Genomic DNA, 19575 nt, shown 5'->3' with positions numbered 1-19575 from the left:
ATCATGGAACTGGTGCCAGGTTCACTCAGTGGGGCCAAAGGAACTTTGAGTATAGTGACAAGAGGCTAAAGAGCCTGAGCCGCTTGGCTTATAAGATTGATTCTTAATGGAAGATTGATCTGGATTGGGCGAATCTGTGATTTTTCTGTTGGTAGGGACTTGAAATTGGTGAATGAGATAAACATGAAGTTCAGATTCCTTAGCAGATGACAACAGCTTTGCTCTGTATTCCTGTCACCTAGCACCTAGTAGGTGCTTGACTATTGAATGAAGAAACAACTGAACACATTTTCTAGGTAGACTTCTAATAGTATTAATATCTACATTGGATTTGTAAAAGTAATGATGTTACCGGTACACATTTAATTAGTGAGGAGTACTTCCTTTGGGGTTATAAGCATAAAAATACTCAATAACCTCATTGCTTTATTGATGTTTGTTTGTGAAGAAGGATTAAATAGTATCTTGCCTTTTTTCCTTTGCTTTTAATCATTCATTGTTAAATAGAGGCTTAGGCCATCTGTCTCTGCCAAGATCTGCCTCGATATGGAAGACTGTATAATAGAGATACTAAAAAAAACCTCTCTAATAATCTGTTTATACTATTATTCTCCAGGCTTTTCCCTAAAACAGTTTTAAGTAAACTTCTTACCTTGAACTGCAAACTTATCTGTTAATTAAAACTAGTTTTGTTGACTAGGTCGCAATGCTCTTGAGGTCTGTGGAAATTGTCCTTAGCTCTCTTTTCTCTTGAAGATAAGACAGAAAACAGGATGCCTTGCCGGGTTTAAAAAGTAAAATACAAACTGTCAGTTTTCTGATACCAAGGAACATTTTTTTGAGAATCAACATTCCAATGGCTAATCTAGTTAACTCTCAGTGGTATAAGATAGGAAAAAGGAAATTGACTGTGTTTTGGTATTTGGTTTTATTTTATTTTATTTTATGCTAAGTGCTTCTTAGGCAATTCTGCCTCATCAATATTCCGTAGATGTAGGCATCATTAACCTCGGTGAAAAGTTTATCACAAGCCACTGTTAGGACTTGTTTTTGAATAATATGACTCCAGTATTTAAATGAAACAAACTACCTATACCCAAACTCAATCAACAGAGTTTAAAATTATTCAGAATATGGAAAAATAAGGTTTAGGGCCTGGGTGCTGTGGCTCTCACCTGTAATCCCAGCACTTTGAGAGGCCAAGGCGGGAGGATCACTTGAGCCCAGGAGTTTGAGATCAGCCTGGGCAACAGAAAGAGACTCCATCTCTACCAAAAATAAAAAAAAATACCTGGGTGTGGTGGTGCACACCTGTGTCCCAGCTACTCGGGCAGGTGAGTTGGGAGAATCACTTGTGCCCAGGAGGTCGAGGCTGCGGTGAGGCATGATTGTGCCGCTGCACTCCAGCCTGGGGTACAGAGTAAGACCCTGTCTCCAAAAAAAAAAAAAAAACGATACGGTTTGGGTGTGTGATTTGGGGCAGTGTTTTTGGCATGCACGGGTGTATTGGGGGTGTGCATATGCCCAGACATATGCGCAATCTGAAGACGTAGTATGAATTTTCCTTGAAATAAATTTGGCTCTTAGAAGTGCTTTCTTCTCAGTCACATGCAAAATATGGTGAAGAATCGTAAGCAGTCATAAATAGTGGCTTGTATACACCATTCAGGGTCAACTTCAACAAAATACAGGTCACTCAATTTTATCCAGCAGTCACAGTGCTGGATCTACTGTGGGACTCTTAAAACGTTTCAAGTGAGAGCTGGATAGTCATAGCTAGAATCTGAGTTATACATTCTGATTTCCTTTATGGACTATAGATTAACTGCAACTCCGATAATACTTCATTATAATCCTACTGACTTCTTTCTGGCAAGAGAATTGCCAGGTACCCAGCTCTGCACGTCCTGAATCCTGTCAGTAGCTCTAGTTTATAAAGGATGATTTGCTAATGAGATTTCGCAGACAAGCACTAGATATTGATGGTGATTCAATGTTGTTTGTTGTCTGAGTGGTTGTTTTGCTTCAGGGTAGTTTTTGTTTTCCATTTCTTTAGCAACCTCTTTCTCTACCCCGCTCTTGCAGAATTTGAGATCAAGAAATAGGCCATTATTAATTACATATAGACATTATAGAATGTTTTGGGGGTTCTTAGTCAAAATGTAAATGATAGTTTAAAACACAGTTTGAATACCCTGAGTATCTTTGTAGTCAGTAAATAGTGATTGCCATGAGGACCACGAGTGTATCAAGACAGTTTCATTGTTGTATTCAATGAAAATCTTAAAAAACATAAAATAAAATTCTTGCTGTATTTTATGAGTAGGCTACAAGAACCTAGTAAGATTTTAAGGTAGAAGAACCTTTAGAAGGGGCTGAAGGTCACAGTTGTCACTCCTTGTGTGAAAACATGTGAATTGCCTTCCAGACACTTTTATTTTGCCTTAAGACTGCAACTGTGTTCTGTCTAGGGGTTCTGCTGACAGCACGACCGCACGAGTACAGTTTCCTTTCTGTGCATCAGCACAATCGGAGATTGCAATGCTGCTTGTGGCCGTTAGGATTTAGTCATGGAATGTAAGGAATTTTCAACAGGAAATGTATCTGGCTTTGATATATTTTCATCTGCCGCAGTCGCTTAACCTGCATGCCTTTTGGGTGTCAGCATTTAATTCTAGGATTTCATTGGAACATGTGTGTATATAGTTTTCTCCGTCACTGTCTCCAGTAACCCATTTGATGCTGTTCATGTACAGGCCCTGTTTTCATTAATAATCACGTAAGCAGCGTTAGCAGGTTTTGGCAAATGCTCCATTTCATCTATGCCGAGGAACATAAAACGCTTATCGGCAGTATAATTTAATTTCACTGTGCATTTTTGGTTAGGATGCAGCCAACAAAGTCAGCAGAAGTGCAAGTTGTTTTTAGGTGGCTCAGTTGTATTGTAGTTGTACTTACTGTACCTCACTGCTCTTAAGTGTCTTCCATAACAAATATGGTGTCAGCGCCAGCTTTTGGATATGTGACTTATACAAATGTCAAAGTAGCAGGTGTATTACTTTATTTCCAAAGAAAGGCTTCTTTATCGTCTCCACTACATGATTAATGCTCTTAGCCAGTTGGCTGCAGAATTTAACCTGGCAGGGCCCCAGCACATAGTAGGTGGACAATGAATGGATATAACCATTGTTGTGGTTTTTATTCAAGGCTCTCAACATATGATTGAATGAAGATACCTAGAAACTGAAATATCAAGGCAGTTGTGAGGATAACTGAGGAACACTGGGTGAAGCTTATGTAATGTCATGATTTAGCACATGCCTTATTATTTTCATAGCTTTCAAACTTAGTCCTACTAGGAGAGAAACTGTATTTGGAACAGTACAGAGCAAATATGTGAGTGTTTTCATGTGCCGTTCTCTTACATTTAAACTAAATAAATTTAAAACATTCAACAAAGATTGAGTCAGGAGGATTTTATCTTATTCATCCTTAAAAAAAGCCTTCTTTGGTGCCAGGCATGTAGTAGACACTCAGTAAATATTTGTTGGCACACTAGCTTGGTGCTGAATATAAGACATGTTCAATTTTGTTGAATGACCAATTGAGAATGTAGGAGTCACTGTAATCATGGTGGGACCCATTTCTCTAAGGACGTTTCTAATATGACTGTGTCATTTCTTTGTCTTGGACTGGTCTTTTATCAAGGTTGTTACTGACATGGCTATGCTTTATTGGGGTATCTACTATATGCCAACCATTATACTTGGTTCTCTAGCAATATCATCTCATCTTGATACATTGTACTAGTGAGAATTACAAGAAATTTCATATTCAAATGAAAGAGAATTTTTAATTTAATTTTTATATCCCCAAATTACTTAATAATCTGCTAAAGGGAATAGTTCTCCTTTCCCCCTACATGGATTCCCCATCAGAAGCTCATGCCTTTGAGCGGTATACTTGGCCACTGAGCTGGAAAATTGTCAGTCTTCATAACAACGTTTTAGATCCTAGAACCTCAATGGAACAGTTTCTCAAAAATTTCTACCATCTTATGAGAAGCCACACAGATGTGCCTTCATATTGTAGTATATTAACAAGATGGTAATGCATGTATGTATACAAATTTATCCTGAGAGTCTCCTTTGAGGGTTGATTCAAAACTCACTCCTCATCTTGGTTTTGGTTGCTTGATATGGGAAGAACAAAACATTTATCTTTATGTTCTGACAATAGAAATAGTAGTTGGTATGAAATACTCAGTGGGCGAAGCAGTGAATGATAAGGGAAATAGTATTTAGCATGTTGCATTTGCAAAGGAAACTCTTAGAAAAGTGGCTAACTTTAGATTTACTTATACTCCTTAGAGTTCACAGGGATGAATTTAGGTGAAGCGATGATATTTGAAGGAAAAGGTACAGGTCTACTTACAGTAGACTAGATTAGGTGAACTTATTATGCAATATGTTTTAAAATTACTGATGTGACATACATTAATCTCAAAATAATTATGCTGTGTGAAATAAGCTGGATAAAAAGAGTATAATAGTTGATATGGTTCAGCTGTGTCCACACCCAACTCTCATCTTGAATTGTAGCTCCCATAATTCCCACATGTCATGGGAGGGACCTGGTGGGAGGTAATTGAATCATGGGGGCAGGTCTTTGCTGTGCTATTCTCATGATAGTGAATAAGTCTCACAAGATCTGATGGTTTTATAAAGGGGAGTTTCCCTGCACAAGTTCTGTTATTCTCTCTTGTCTGCTGCCATGTAAGATGTGCCTTTCACCTGCCATGATTGTAAGGCCTCCTCAGCTATGTGGAAGTGTGAGTCCATTAAACCTCTTTTTCTTTATAATTTACCCAGTCTCCAGTATGTCTTTATCAGCAGTGTGAAAATAGGCTAATAAATACTTTATGATTCTTTGAGAAGGAGGATCAATGACTGCTTGAGAGGTGGTGGATGGTGCTGGCATAGGAAGGAAGGATGACAGATGGGTACCGGGAATTTTTAGAAGTGATGAATATGTTTCTTCTCTTGATTGTGGTGATGTTTTGCAGCTGTGTACAGCTGTGCCAGAACTTATTAAACTGTACACTTCATATATGTGGACTTTATTATACATTTATTAAACCTTAATCAAGCTATTAGAAAAAAATGTAATTTTATGGCAATTACCACATTATAATCAACTAATTATCTAGTGTCTGTCTGTTGTACTAGACTGTAAGCTCCCAAAAGACAGGCTTTTTCTGTTTTTATCTATGTTCTCAGTGTCTAACCTGTGAGATGTTCCTATTAAGTAGTCATTAAATAAGTTGAGTAAGTAAATAGATATGTTATTTAGCTAAAGCACAGACAGCTATTATTGGCTGACCACTTGCCATATGCTGGGTGCTATGCTAAAAATACATTATGTTATGAATCGTCACAAACAATATTTTTGAGAAAGGGAATTTTGTTATCCCTGTTTTACAGAAAAGGAAACAGAGCTTAGAACAGTTAAGTAACATGCCCTAGACCACTGGCTAATAAGTGGACAAGGCTGAGTGATTTTAAGTCTGTGGTGGTAACCTCTCCACTTTGGACCCTTTTGGCATCTCCTTATGGCCTGTGTAGATTTTTAAAGCTGTGACGGGGAAATTTGCAAGGATGTAAGACTCACTTCCTAGCCCCACACTTTCATCACAATGGGAACTTCAGTGAACATTTAAAACTGAATGAATGAACCCAGTGCTGAAAGTCTGGGAAAATCTTTTTCCTTTTGTTTACTTTCCCGGTATTAATAGAGCAACGTTGTCTTACTACACGTGGCTCTGTTTATACTGGCAGAAACCTGAATGGGAAGCAGGCTGGGGTACAGCAGGAGCGAATGCCTTTGGGGGAGCCTGGGCTTCTGCCAGCACGTGTAGCTGGGGTTCCTGAAAGGCCCGAAGGACATTGCTTCTCCATCCTCACATTGGAGATTTTGTTCCAGGAGGGGGATGAAGAGAGCATATATTTAAATTTTCTTCACAGTGGTATTATTTGTTAGATTCCTCTAAGAGACAGTTGATTTTTGTAGGCCAGTATTAAAATTCCAAAAAGGGATTACAAAAATGTTTGCATTGTAATGTTATAACACAGCTGGAATACACTTTATTCTTCCCTTTTGGTTATAATGCTATCTTATAAGAATTGTAGAATACAAAGAATGGTTACATTTCTGAAAATAATATATATATTTTTCAGGCAATTGGTGTTTTTGTGTTCTTAAAAAAGCCATTATAACATCAGTTTATCTTGTGTCTGTGTATATTTTATAGGAGTACATTAAACACAAACACTGATGAAAGTTTTTTAGTTTAGCTTAAAAGCAGTAGTTCCCGAACGGTTATTTCTCATATACTATTAGGTAGAGGTCACACTGGGATTTACATGGACTGCTGTTTTCCCTGTTGAAAGGGCTACTTTAAAAAAAAATACTTGGAATGTTGTATAGCCACATTAAAAAAAATCCCTTATAGGGATATGGAAGATATGGAATATACCACTGATTTCATTAGACCCATCATTCACTGGCATGCCCCTATTTGTTTATTAATTCATTCAAAAAATATTTATCAAGGCCACTCTACGTGCCATGGTCTGTGTCAGGTGCTGGAGGGCCAATGAAAAATATTCATAAATGACATCTGCTTTACTGCAGGGTACTTGCCCTTTCCTCCTATAGTTTTGCTTTTGGAGACATTAGATGTATCAAAATTGTTAATACTTTTATATTTGCTTGTCGGTTCTTCCAAAATCGCAGGTTATTTAGATCAACTTATTTGACCTTACTGTCCTCATTAGATTTGTACAAAATGTGTGGGAAATACTTAGAAAATAAATATAGAATATTAATTTCATAAAATGTGTTAGTAACTTCTTATCCTATGTGAGTTATATTATAAATAATGTACCTCAGCCGGGCACGGTTGGCTCACGCCTGTAATCCCGGCACTTTAGGAGGCCGAGGTGGGCACATCACAAGGTCAGAAGTTCGAGACCAGCCTGGCCAATATGGTGAAACCCCGTCTCTATTAAAAATACAAAAATTAGCTGGGCATGTTGGTGTGTGCCTGTATTCCCAGCTACTCAGGAAGCTGAGGCAGGAGAATCACTTGAACCTGGGAGGCGAAGGTTGCAGTGAGCCAAGATTATGCCACTTGTACTCTAGTTGGGCTACAGGGCAAGACTCGGTCTCGAAAAAAAACCCCAAAAAAACCAAAACCTACCTCAGGAAAAGAGTAATAAAATGCATAAAGTATAAGAGAACTATTCAGTAAAATCAGCTTGCTTTCTGAATTCGTGCCTGTGTGTGTGTGTGTGTGTGTATGTGTGTGTGTGTGTGTTAGTGATTTAACCTTGAGCTAAATCTGTTTAGTTTTTGATTTGTGGGTAGTTTGCCTATAGCTTGATCTGGCTCTCTTTTTTTAATACCTTTTTTTTTAGGGTCAGAGGTACATATGCAGGTTTGTAATACAGTTAAACTTATGCCACAGCGATTTGTTGTAAATATTATTGCATCACCCAGGTACTAAGCCTAGTACCCAATAGTTATTTTTTCTGATCCTCGGCCTCCTCCCAGCCTCTACCCTCAAGTAGGCCCCAGTGTCTGTTGTTTTCTTCTTTGCGTTGCATCCATGTGTTCTCATCACTTTGCTCCCACTCATAAGTGAGAACAATTAGTATTTGTTTTTTCTGTTCCCGTGTTAGTTTGCTAAGGATAATGACCTCCAGCTCCATTCTTGTTCCTGCCAAGGATGTGATCCATTCTTTTTTATAGTTGCATAGTATTTTACAATGTATATATACCACATTTTCTTTATCCAATCTGCCATTAATGCGTATTTAGATTGATTCCATGTCTTTGCTATTATTGTGAATAATGCTGCAGTGAACATATGCGTGCATGTGAACTTGATTTCTCTTGAGATGACTTTTGAATGGTTTCCTTATCTTTGTGTTCTGGATTGAAAATGCTAAAGGCCTTTAGAGTGATAATTTATATTAATCTCGTTCTAGCAAATTAAGCTTCTACAAGATGTAGAGGAGTGTTTTTGTTCTAGAAGAAGGGAGATGATTACAGACAGGATTTCTTTTAACTGGCATGAGTGGGCACATTAGAGATGTTTAGGGAAATTCTCTCTATAATGTATTGGTGATGAACGAAATGAATGCATAATATCTTATAATTAAGTTAATGATTACTAATTTGTTGAGAGTCCTTTTTTAATGATATGGAGAAACACTCCAGAGACAGTTATCTGGAATCACTCTGAAGGTGGTTATCTTGAATTTCAGTGTTATTTGAAAACTTCTAGTTACTATAGTCCTATAGTTTTCAGAGATACATGTGATATACATAAACTTGCTTTTTCCCATGGCCTCCCTATTGCTCTTTAGGGCTTAGGTCACTTTATATTGTAATTATTGGGCCACCTGTAAATCCCTTCAAGGAAAGGACTGTGTCCTATTGAAGTTTGTGTCTCCAATGCTCCCATCAGGGCTTTAAGCAGTTGTTGGCTGCCCTATTAGAAGGGTCCATCATCAAGGCTCAGCAACTTCCTACTATTTCTTGATCCTTCTTCCTTGCCCTGCCTTGTCCAGTTTATTTCCAGGTCGTAAGAATATCAGGGTTATGTGTGTGGAAAGAACTTGCTTCATCCTCTACTGCAGACAGATCTAGACTTGCATATTCACTTGGTCTCTTATCAACTCTGTGACCTTCGGAACATTACATATTCTTTGTGCCTTAGTTACTCAATTTGAAAGCATGAATGATCATGCTTAATTTATAGAATCATGAGAACTAATTAAAATAATGACTAGCATGATTGTCACATAGTAGGTCCTTAGTAAATGATAGATTCCCATATCTTTTAATCAGTTCACCTTCTTCAGTAATTTTAGAAACTCTTTCACCACGTTAGATTCTTGTTAACTGTTTTCTCTATTTTTTAGTCTCTTCTGCTTTCAGATCAGCAGAGATATTGCTGCCAGATTAAATATTTACTAATTTTGTACTGTATGCTAGACACTAGGTTTTTTCTGTCCTGTGTATGATTTTAAACAAACAAAAACAGCCCGTCACTGCTTTGGTTGACAGTCCCGTCTGGCCATAACCTAGTTTTTTTAGCCTTATCTTGTGCCATTCCTTTCACATACGTAACAATCCTTACAAATTGAATACTCGTAGTTCTTAGTTGTTAGGAATTGGGATGAGATGATATCCAGGGACTCAGGCAGGCTCAAATCCCATCCTGCCAATCACATCTACCCACTCACCACCCTTCTTTCCCGAAGCAAGGAGGAGCAGAATGAGAATCTGAATACCACTCCCTGAACTCCAGGTCAGAGCTCTGATAAAAGCTGGATTGGATTATGGATTGAGGTACGAACTCAAGTTATACCTTCAACTTCTCTGCCTATTCCATCGCAGTCTTGGAATCTTACTAGTTTCTGGCCAACTGCACTAAAGATTGAAGTTGACATGAGAGAAGGAGCTTGCTAAGAGTTTATTTCAAAGAGTAGCATATATAACAGGTCTTGCATTCCATTAACTGAACCAAAAAAAGCTTTAACAAAATGTTATAGAATTAATTAAACGTAAGTTTAAATAGCAACATGCGGCTATTTAGATTTAATTAAGTAAAATTAAAACTTTACTTCCGCAGTTGCACTTGCTACATTGCAATTCTCAATCGCTGCCTGTGGCTGGTGGTGTGTGTTTTGGATAGTGCAGATGTAAAGTATTCCCCTCACAGGAAGTTATGTTGGACAGTGCTGTTATAAACACAGTAACGTGGGTCATTCATCACCAATACATTACAGAGAAGATTTCCCTAAACATCTCTAATATGTCCACTCATGCCAGTTACGAGAAATCTTGTCTGTACCCGTTTCCCTTTTTCTTGAACATAAACACTCCTCTACATCTTGTAGAAGCTTATTTTGCTAGAATGACATAAATAGAAATTATCAAACTTGAAAAGCCTTCAGCATTTTCAATCCAGAACACAAAGATAAGGAAATAATTCAAAAGTTACCTCAAGAGAAATCAAGTTTGCATGCATGCATATGTTCACTGCAGCACTATTCGCAATAGCAAAGACATGGAATCAGCCTAAATGCCCATCAGTGGCAGATTGGATGAAGAAAATATGGTACATATACACTGTGGAATACTATGGAGCTGTACTGCCTGGCCTTGAAATCTGGCTGTGCCAGCAGTAGCTGAATGAAACTTATCTCTATCTTACCTCAACTGCAAGATGGGGATAATAATAATATCTATTTCATATGGCAGTGGTGAGGATTAAGCTAATTAGTGTGAAATACACAAAAATACTAAAAACAGTGCCCACCACTGTGCAATGCTATGTTTTTTCTGTCTTCTCTTCCTCCTCCTCCTCCTCCTCTTCTTCCTAAGTCTTCTCTGTTTTTTTTTTTTTTTTAAACTAAGAAACACGTATTCTTTGAATATGGAAGAGAAAGGAATTTACTTTGCTCATCCTGTAATTTTTTTTCCTGGAGATGAGCTCTTAGCTGGCTTCTGGGAAAAGAAAATATTTCCTCTGTTTTATCCAGCACTCTGCATAGCCTGTGACAGTTACATGAAAATGTCAGTTTAGATGTGTTAGAGATTGTTTTAGAAGAATATTCCATGTAAGCCGTGCATTGGTTCATTCATTCATTCTTGCACAAGTGTGTGAGGATTACTTCTTAAATGCAGGGCGCTGTATTTACATCAGATGGGGACTTAGAATCATCATTCCATGCTGACAAGCCCTCTGCCAAAGGGATCAGTACTCCACTTTTGTAGAGAACTGGGACAGGCTTTTCGTCACAATTTTGTTATGAAACTGTCAGGTGAGATGTTGCACTGAATTCCCTTTAGTTGATTTATACAGTTTCAGAGATTTTGTTATGGTAACTTGGGGGCTTTTAATTTGATTTTATTGCATTCTTTTTTTAGACTCTTAAGGCAGTGGTGTTTTCATCACTACCTCTGCCCAATTTGTTATTGGCATTATTGGGAATTGCTGATGTAAAGCAGTCTATGACTTTTGGGAATATTAATAAACTCCTAAAGTACTTGTTCAATTAGCTTCTCTGACCTGCTGTTCAGAGGTTGAGCTGTCATTAACTGAGGAAGCTTCCTATGGTTTAAGTGGTGCTGAGGAAAACCATTGTCTTTCTTTCTCCTCATCTTTGTCTTGCCACCTTCATTCACTACTTTCTTGGGAGCAGTGCAGGAACAGGCCATCCAATCCCAGAGCTGCAGAGGGACTCCTGTGCCCTAGAGAATGAGAAAGAACATGCTGGTTAGGTTTTATATTAATACTGTGCCTATTTTTGATTAAGAAAATGTTTGCTGTGTGTCCAGAGGTTTGAAAGATTAATAGTTTATTTTACATATCTGGAGAATTGCTTCTCTCTGCCTCAAGCATTAGGGCCAGAGTTCCGTATTTTGTTTGCATACAGTTTGAAGTGTTTTCTCTAGGTCTTATAGGGGAGAATCTGAAGACTTCATTGCTTGCTGGTTTCACTCTTACTAATGTTGGGCCCTTAGATCAGCTTGCTAGAATACAAGAATTATTCTTTCATCATGACACCAAATTCTGTACTCTGGGACTCCAAGTGGCCATGGAAAGACTTGGATTTAATGTTAGTGCCTCATGCTATCAACTGCCTATCTGTTGTGAAATTCTTTTGTTGTCAGATTTGTCGTTTCCTTTTTAGATAGGAGATCATCTGATTTAGAGCATGAAGGTACATCTTCCTAAGTTTCTATGACAGAAAGATATTGAAGAAGAGGGAGAAAAGCCAAATACCAGAGACCAGACAAGCTGGCAGGAAATTGCAAACATGGTGGAATTTCCAGTCTTTTCCATTCTTTGAAGTCACGGATAATTTAAAAACTACTCGCTTTTACTTTTGTTTGTTTCCTTGCTTGCAACCACGTCTATCTGCCAACCTTTCTAAAATGTCATGATGTAATTATTTTAACAGGCACTGTATGCTCCTTTATTTGGGGGATATTAACCTTTCTAAACAAAAGGAATGTTAATATACACAGGAGACACAACTAATGGGATTTCATTTTTCTTGTTAGGCAAGAAGCTTGATTTTTTTTTTTTTTTTTTTTTTAACTTCTCGTAAAAGAATGCAGCAAGTGAAATAATTGCCTTAAGCTAATCCATGATAGCGATTTTAAACGTGACTTTCCAGATCACTTTTATATGGCTTAGAAAGAATAATGTGATTTTCTTGTTTTTGTTTGCTTTAGCTAAACAGTGTTAAAGGATGATATAAATTCAATGAATTCAAAACAAAGAAAATGCTAATTGCTAATGCACTAAGTTCTTTTAAGGCATGAAATATAGTGTTTAATTCATAAGCATTGTTTTGTTTTATATAGATTTAATTTTTTTTTAGTTAGTATAGGACAAACTCAGAATAAATTAGCCAGCTAGCCATTTTCTTAATTATTATGTATTCCTATTTGATGTTTAAATATATATGACCTGAATATGTTGTGGTTTTTATTTTAAAAAAAGGAAAAAAAAAAAAAAAAGAATGGTCATAGGCTCTCAGATAGTGAGGCAAAGCACTTTTAGGATTTCTACAGGGCACCTCCTCTATCCCTGGCTTTCCGCCTCTCCCCTTCCCTACCTTCTTCCCTCCTTCCCTTTAATGAGTATCCACTGAACCTTTTTCACATACTTCCTCAATCACCCTTTTGACCAATAGCATGCATTTGCCATGGCATGGCTAGGCTATACATCTTTAGTGTTAAAGATGGTAAGGCTGGCCGGGCGTGGTGGCTCACGCCTCTAATCCCAGAACTTTGGGAGGCCGAGGCGGGTGCATCACCTGAGATTTGGAGTTTGAGACCAGCCTGACCAACATGGAGAACCCCATCTCTACTAAAAATACAAAATTAGCCGGTTGTGGTGGCACATGCCTGTAATCCCAGCTACTCGGGTGGCTGAAGTAGGAGAATCACTTGAACCCAGGAGGCGGAGGTTGCAGTAAGCCCAGTAAGCCAAGATCGTGTCACTGCATTCTAGCCTGGACCACAAGAGCGACACTCCATCTCAAAAAAAAAAGATGGTAAGGCTATGAAACAAATGAAGACTAATTGGTCCATGTGGTGTAAAGCCCATGACTTTGGCCCTTTTATTATGAACTACCTCCCCCACAGTTCCATAGACATGTGTACCCTGAACAAAATATGAGTCATTAATCCCTCTGATGGAGGGACCTAGAACAATGAAGTAGGGAGGAGAGGAAGGAGAATGCTGCTGATTTGAACTGGGATCTTCTCATCTGTCAAGCCCTTGAACAGCTTTCCCTTTAAGCAACAAAGCTGACAAGTTTTCGCTATTTTGGATTAGCGAGAGAGTATGAAATGGCTTCCCTTTCCTTCCAGGCAAAAATACCAACAGAATCTGACTGCGGAATGAAAGTGCTAATTTCATTGGGTGGCTTTCAGATTTGAAATATGGGCCTGAACAGGCATTGTGCATTAGTCAGCTGAGGCAGTGGAGGTTATTTTTACAATGCTAATTATTATTTCATGACAGTGATTTACTTTATGTTGTCTGCTGTTTACACCCCCAAACTAGCCATTGTTTTGGGAACAGAATTGGTTGGGTTGTCTTTTCAAAGACAAATCTTACTATTTTATGCATAGAAATACTTTCCTGTAATAAAGAAGAAAGCTTTATTGAAGAGAATCTTGCATATGAAATGTAATCTGGCTAAATATTCAAAACTAATAGGTTTGTATTTTAGTATTGATTTTTAAAGTATCTTTTTCTGACATCCTAACCACCTTGCTTTATCTGCATTAAAGTTAAATCTGTTTTACTGGGATGCAGCTAAATTTTTGTTACTCACATTGAACTTAGAAAGGAGCGACACATATAGTTAACAAATAAATACAAAATGAAATCGAGTATAACCCCTTGAATGCGTAAAGGAAGATAAGTGGAAGACAGAGTTGATTGCATGTCTGGAAGCATATCTGCCTGATTTATGCTCTAATTTTAGTGCTGAGTTTCCTTTGTAATAGTAAAATGTCACATTAGCATGTCCCTTTTAATAATCTAATATGCTACCAGTGACAATAAATACATGCACTGAGTCTAGCTCAGGGTTTCTCAAACTTCAGAGGCCCATGACCCTTCCCGATGTAGTTAAATTGCCCAGATGACCCTCCTGTCATATATTTTTAATTGTAAAGCACTTGAAATTAATCATGTTTTATTTCTTTTTAAATAAGCACCTCAAGAGCAGTGGTGAGCAGTTTTGCTCACGGCACTTATCCACTCTTAAAGAAAATTAAAGATTGGAAAGGGCCTTGCGTCTCAGTGGCAGCAGAACCATCTACATGGGGGAAAACATAGCAGACGAGAGCTGCATTTGATACTCCTCTACACAGTCTCTTGCCTGTGCACTTAGTGAAAATTGGCACCGGTGAATATAACAAAGTAAAAGCATTTTGAATTATTACCACAAGCCTTCAAGTGGTCATAAGCCAAGATTTCAAGTACCTCAGTGAAGGGTAAGGTTCTCTACAATTCGTATGGTAACTGAGTGCCTTTAATTTAAACTACACGGAGCTAATCTTTAGGAGAATTGGAATCTGCCTCTGAACTAATTATGATTTACAGAAATTGATAATTTGTCTTCTGCATGTGTCTGCAGGAAGAAATTACTATTAAATTTGATTAACAAATGACAGATTTCAGCCTAGTAATTTACCATCTTTATTAGCAAACTTAGAAAACTTCTTATAGTAATCTTTTCACTCATGTCAACTCTATTCTGATAGTTGAAGTTTATCTAGAAGTAACCCCTGCGTGTGGCTTTAACAAAGAAATCTTGGTGTGGTGTCTCTTTTCAGTAGGCAAGCACTACCCAAGTGCTCACACTGATTTCCCATGGTACTTAGAACTTAATAATAGGTCATTAACTTCCAAAAATGAATAATCTGTTCTTTTGAATGCCTTCCTGCACTTCCTCAAAATATATAAAATTCTGTAAAAGGGAGCAGAGCATTATATCATATATTCACCTTATTTTTCATGCACCACTTCGTCAAATGTTTTTCTCTCTCTTCAAACAGATTGTAATTGTGTAATGGAGGATACTATTGGCTAAAGCGGTGCCATAATATATGATTGACATTGTGAATGATTCTGAATCCTACTTTGGATGAAATAACTGGGATGTAAAACTATTGTAGCATGACAGTGTAGTGAGGGCATTAAACTTTTCCTTACATGAGTAACATGGTGTAGTTTTCAAAAGTATGTTAATGTACATGTTTTTATATAGTTGAAAAAATATTCCATTGTACTAAGCAGCCTAGCAGAATTGTCACAGTGGTTACAAATGCCCTTTTATATTTTCATGTCAGGAGAATCTTATCTTCTTGCATGTCAAAAAGGGAAGTTGAACTATTAGCCTTTAAAGACCCAGAGGTAAAGTTTAATTTTATAATGACATAAAATAAATGTTCTATTATCTAAGTAATAGTTCACCAGAAAAGTCTGAAATGGCCTCCTTTCTCAAGGATGCAGCTTGTATGTGATGCTAATATTAAAATGTACCTGCCAAATTGAGTGATGGGAGGTGCTAATAACTCCAAGAGGGGAGATGAAAACAACATATTGCACACACCTGCTGTCAGCTTTCTGTCAGTCTCTTAAGTTATTGAATGGGTGAGTATAATGGTGAAGGAGGGGAGTCAGACGTATGCCAAGAAGCAGCTGGGGGGGCTAGTACCCCACAACATCATGAGTAAACGGATTGTCCTTGGCTCAGGAAGCCTGCTTGTCCCCGTGGTTCATCCGTGACCTTTGACCTGAGGATGCAAAAGAAGTTTAGATTCTTTATAGCAGTCTGTCCTGGGGAGTTGAATTGACAATTAAGATTGTTTTATTCGCTTGTACCCGCATCTTAGTTTCTTGGTGTCACATTGAGAGTATGTGCTTATATGCTTATTTTGTTTAGGTACTCTAAATTTCGTTCTGTCTCTTTCACCTTTATGATGAATCAGTAGGTTTTTTTTTTTTTTCTTCTGACAATGTTTGGTGTTATTATTCTTTGGTAAGTAGGGCTATACATAGTCTGATCTGGGTAGAAGAAGGTCATTCAGGCAGTTTGCGAACACTTGTTGCTAGTAATGGTCACTCCTCTAAACTAGAACAATTTAACAAGAAACAAAACAAAAACTTAGGAACTGAATTGTGGGAAGCCCACATAAGGTGTGATGGATTCTGGGGGACTCCAGAGGTTAGCCGGTGACCCTTTGGCTTGATCCGGGCCTCTCTCTGACAGCTTTCATTCATTTTAAGGAAGCCTGGGAATAGTTGATATCCAAAAAGCACTCGTTAGCTGTACATTATTCACCCCAACAGAAAAGAAGTTTCATGAAATGTCTTTCAACAACAGAAAAAAATAAGAAAAAACAAAACAATAAGCAGGCAGGGTGTGGTGGCTCAAGCCTGTATTCCCAGAACTTTGAGAGGCTGAGGTGGGGAGGATAGCTTAAGGCCAGGAATTCAAGATCAGCCCGGGCAACATAGCAAGACCCCATCTCTATAGAAACAAACCAACAAAAACCAAAAACCCACAATGGCTTCCTGAAGTTATTTAGAGTTGATTTTGTAATGTTTTATGAAATTTTACCTCGTAGGTTAATCCAATTCTGTTTTGCTTATTCTGACTTTGACGTTCACTTGCAGTCCTTAATCACGTATCTTTTGAATACAAGCCAACCCATGCAGTGGGTGGCAAGGTAAGTCAATTTGGGATTAAAAGGCTGTCAGGGATAATGCTGAAACACATGTGGATATTTGAGAGGTGGCTGCACCCACTTTGCTCCCTGTCCAGCTTGTAAACTGAAAGTCTCTGGAAAAAGTAGCTTCTTGAAGTAATAGGATTCACATGAGCAGAAGAGCCCATCAGAGGTTGTCTGGTTTCAGTAGAGATGATCAACAGATAATGTGCTGAATTGGTAGGCATAGTGAGGATACAAAGAAAAGACATCCTGGAAGCCTAATGAAGACTTCACTTTATTATTTTTTCAGATAATTGCTTGGATGCATGTACATTTTCCTTTTACATTTAGAGTTAATAAAATCAAGTTGAAACACAAACATAATTTGAGTGAAGAAATGCTTGAGCATCTGGGAGGTAAAGCAATAGGGTCCTTGGAAGGGTGTGGAGCAGCACAGTGAGGCTGTGACAAATGTCCCCCTAGCCACTGGCCTCTATCAACTCAAAGTGCTTCTCGGAAAACGAGTAATAAAATAAGCAGGATGTAAACATCAGCAACTTAAGTACTTGCCAGCTCAGTTGTTGGGAGTAGGTAAAGCTAAAGATTAAAGACAGCTTGACAAAATCCTACACACTCTCCAGCTGAGTTTTACACATTGTGAGATGTGGTAGGACAGAATGAGGGTGTTTAAAAAAATTATTGCTATTATGCAGCTGGAGGGCAATGGGCTGAGTTGGGAATATGCCAGGAGAACTTGTGCTGCTTGTGTAGATAAACTTACAGGACTTCAGCTTTCAACCCCATCCAATTCTTTCTGTCAGATTCTCTTAACCTTGTCCTGTCCCTTGCTGAGCACTGACATTTTCAGAGCAGAGGAAAATCATGTTAAATTTATGTGTGAGGAGGGGTACGTCTGTGTGTATTGCTGTACTCTGGTTTTAAGTGTTTGGGCTCTTTTGATTAGTTCTGCCCTTGGTTTATTTTGTAGTCTCAGAAGTGCTTATAAACCAGTGCTGGTTAAGAGTCTAATTTAGCTTCTCCTCATGTTCTTTGGTCAGCGTGGTGGCAGTCCTTTGTGGCTGTGCAGAAGAGCCTCAGCCCCTGCTGTGGGACAAAGAGGACCGAATTGTTTGCTGCCCCTGGACAGCCTAGGCCTGTTGCAGCCCAGATGGTGCTTTTTGTCAGTTTAATTTATTGGGATTCTGCCGAAGATTTTGTTTGATGTGTGAGTTTTAACACTGAAGAATGCATGTAAACCTATGTGATGTTGGAGAATTGTGAGAGATGGGCCTGGAAAGGAAGACTGAAGCCAAATTGTAGAGTACCTTGAAACCTGACAAAGGGGAATATATTTTTATTTTATCTGTAAATACGTAATGGGGAAACACTGAGGATGACTGAGCTGGAGAGAGACAATGTGAAGGATGGACTGAGTGGAGACGTGTATCAAAGAGTCTGGGTATCAGAGACTTGTATTAGAGAGGGTTGTTGTAGTAATCTAGTCAGGCTATGAGGAATGGTTTGTATTAGAGTGTCAGGAGTAGTCATGGCAAAAATGTATAGATCAGGGATGAGGGATGGGTCTCATCTCACACCCTCACTCCAGTCAGTGGCAGTGGTGGCTCCCTGGAGTACACTACGATAGGAAGGATTTTATAAAGTTTTGTCTGGCCTCAGTGGAGGATGAGGTAGGGGAGGAGTTCTATGAACAGTTAGTGATGTCTGCCATGGTTGAAACAATGGAGAATGGGGACAGCTTTTCTGTGCAGGTGTTGTTTCTGGTAGGTAGAATCCACATTGTAATGGGAGAAGTATTAGGAATCGTAACAAACTGAATGTGGAGAATCAGTAAATTATGAAAGGTGTAAAAGACTACTGATATTTAAGCCTGGTGGACCGGACTTAGAGAAATGACAATTAAAGGAGAAATATCCAGCAAAAAAGATATGATATGGAAGTTCGGGACTGAGATTAGTACCAGAGATTTGGATGGAAGATGATTTGTATAGAACAGATAGTTGATTTTACTCTTGCAATTTGGATTGAGGGTGGGAAACCAGAGAGGGCTGGGGGTAAATTAGTAGAGGTCAACTTGAATTCATGTGTTCATATCAATGCTGAACTGATTGTGAACATTTTTACAGCTTGAGTCACATTGTAAGGAGACCAAGAAGTGAAGTGAGCATAGTAAGCATTTGGAAGTAGGTGAGTGTTTGGGGTTCTCTATCTACAACTTTTAAGTTTTAACAAAACTCCACGATACTCTATTTAAACTCTTAAATATTACCTTGTTTATTAATTACCAAATTTTAGTATTAACTTGAGCAACAGGTCTCTCCTCTGCTATATTTTGAGATTATATAGAGTATTGACACTAAGAAGAAACTCAATCGTAGCTCCTTCTGTTAGAGAAGAAAAAGAACTCAGAAGGGTTAAAATTTTGCCCAACATCACAGAGGTAATAGGTAGCGTGGTTGGGCCTGAGACTCAGGTCTTGCAATTTTCCTTCTAAGTGCTTTTTCTGTATTCGATGCTATTTTTTTTTTAAGAATCTATATGATACAGATTTGAACATTATTTATAGAAATAAAGAATAAATGATGTACATAATCTGACAGAATAATTTTGAGAAATGCAGATATTGATAGTCCCCCGCTTTTTGCCCTTTTATTGTGCTGCTTCATTTATATATTCATAAATATATTTAAACCAGTCTCTGAATATTTAGGTCAGTGCTAGTCATTTGCTTTT

The 19575-nt window shown here is 38.1% G+C and overlaps 1 protein-coding gene across 6 annotated transcripts in view; it reads left to right on the top strand.

Annotated features, from left to right (window-relative positions):
* The window catches only part of CADM1 (cell adhesion molecule 1), a 333283-nt gene that overhangs the window by 143792 nt on the left and 169916 nt on the right, over positions 1 to 19575 (top strand). The window lies entirely within an intron of this gene.

Source organism: Macaca thibetana, chromosome 14, assembly GCF_024542745.1.
Source record: "Macaca thibetana thibetana isolate TM-01 chromosome 14, ASM2454274v1, whole genome shotgun sequence".
NCBI classification, from domain to species: Eukaryota; Metazoa; Chordata; class Mammalia; order Primates; family Cercopithecidae; genus Macaca; species Macaca thibetana.
The sequence above is the reverse complement of the archived record's forward strand: the minus strand, read 5'-3'. Positions and strand labels throughout refer to the sequence as shown.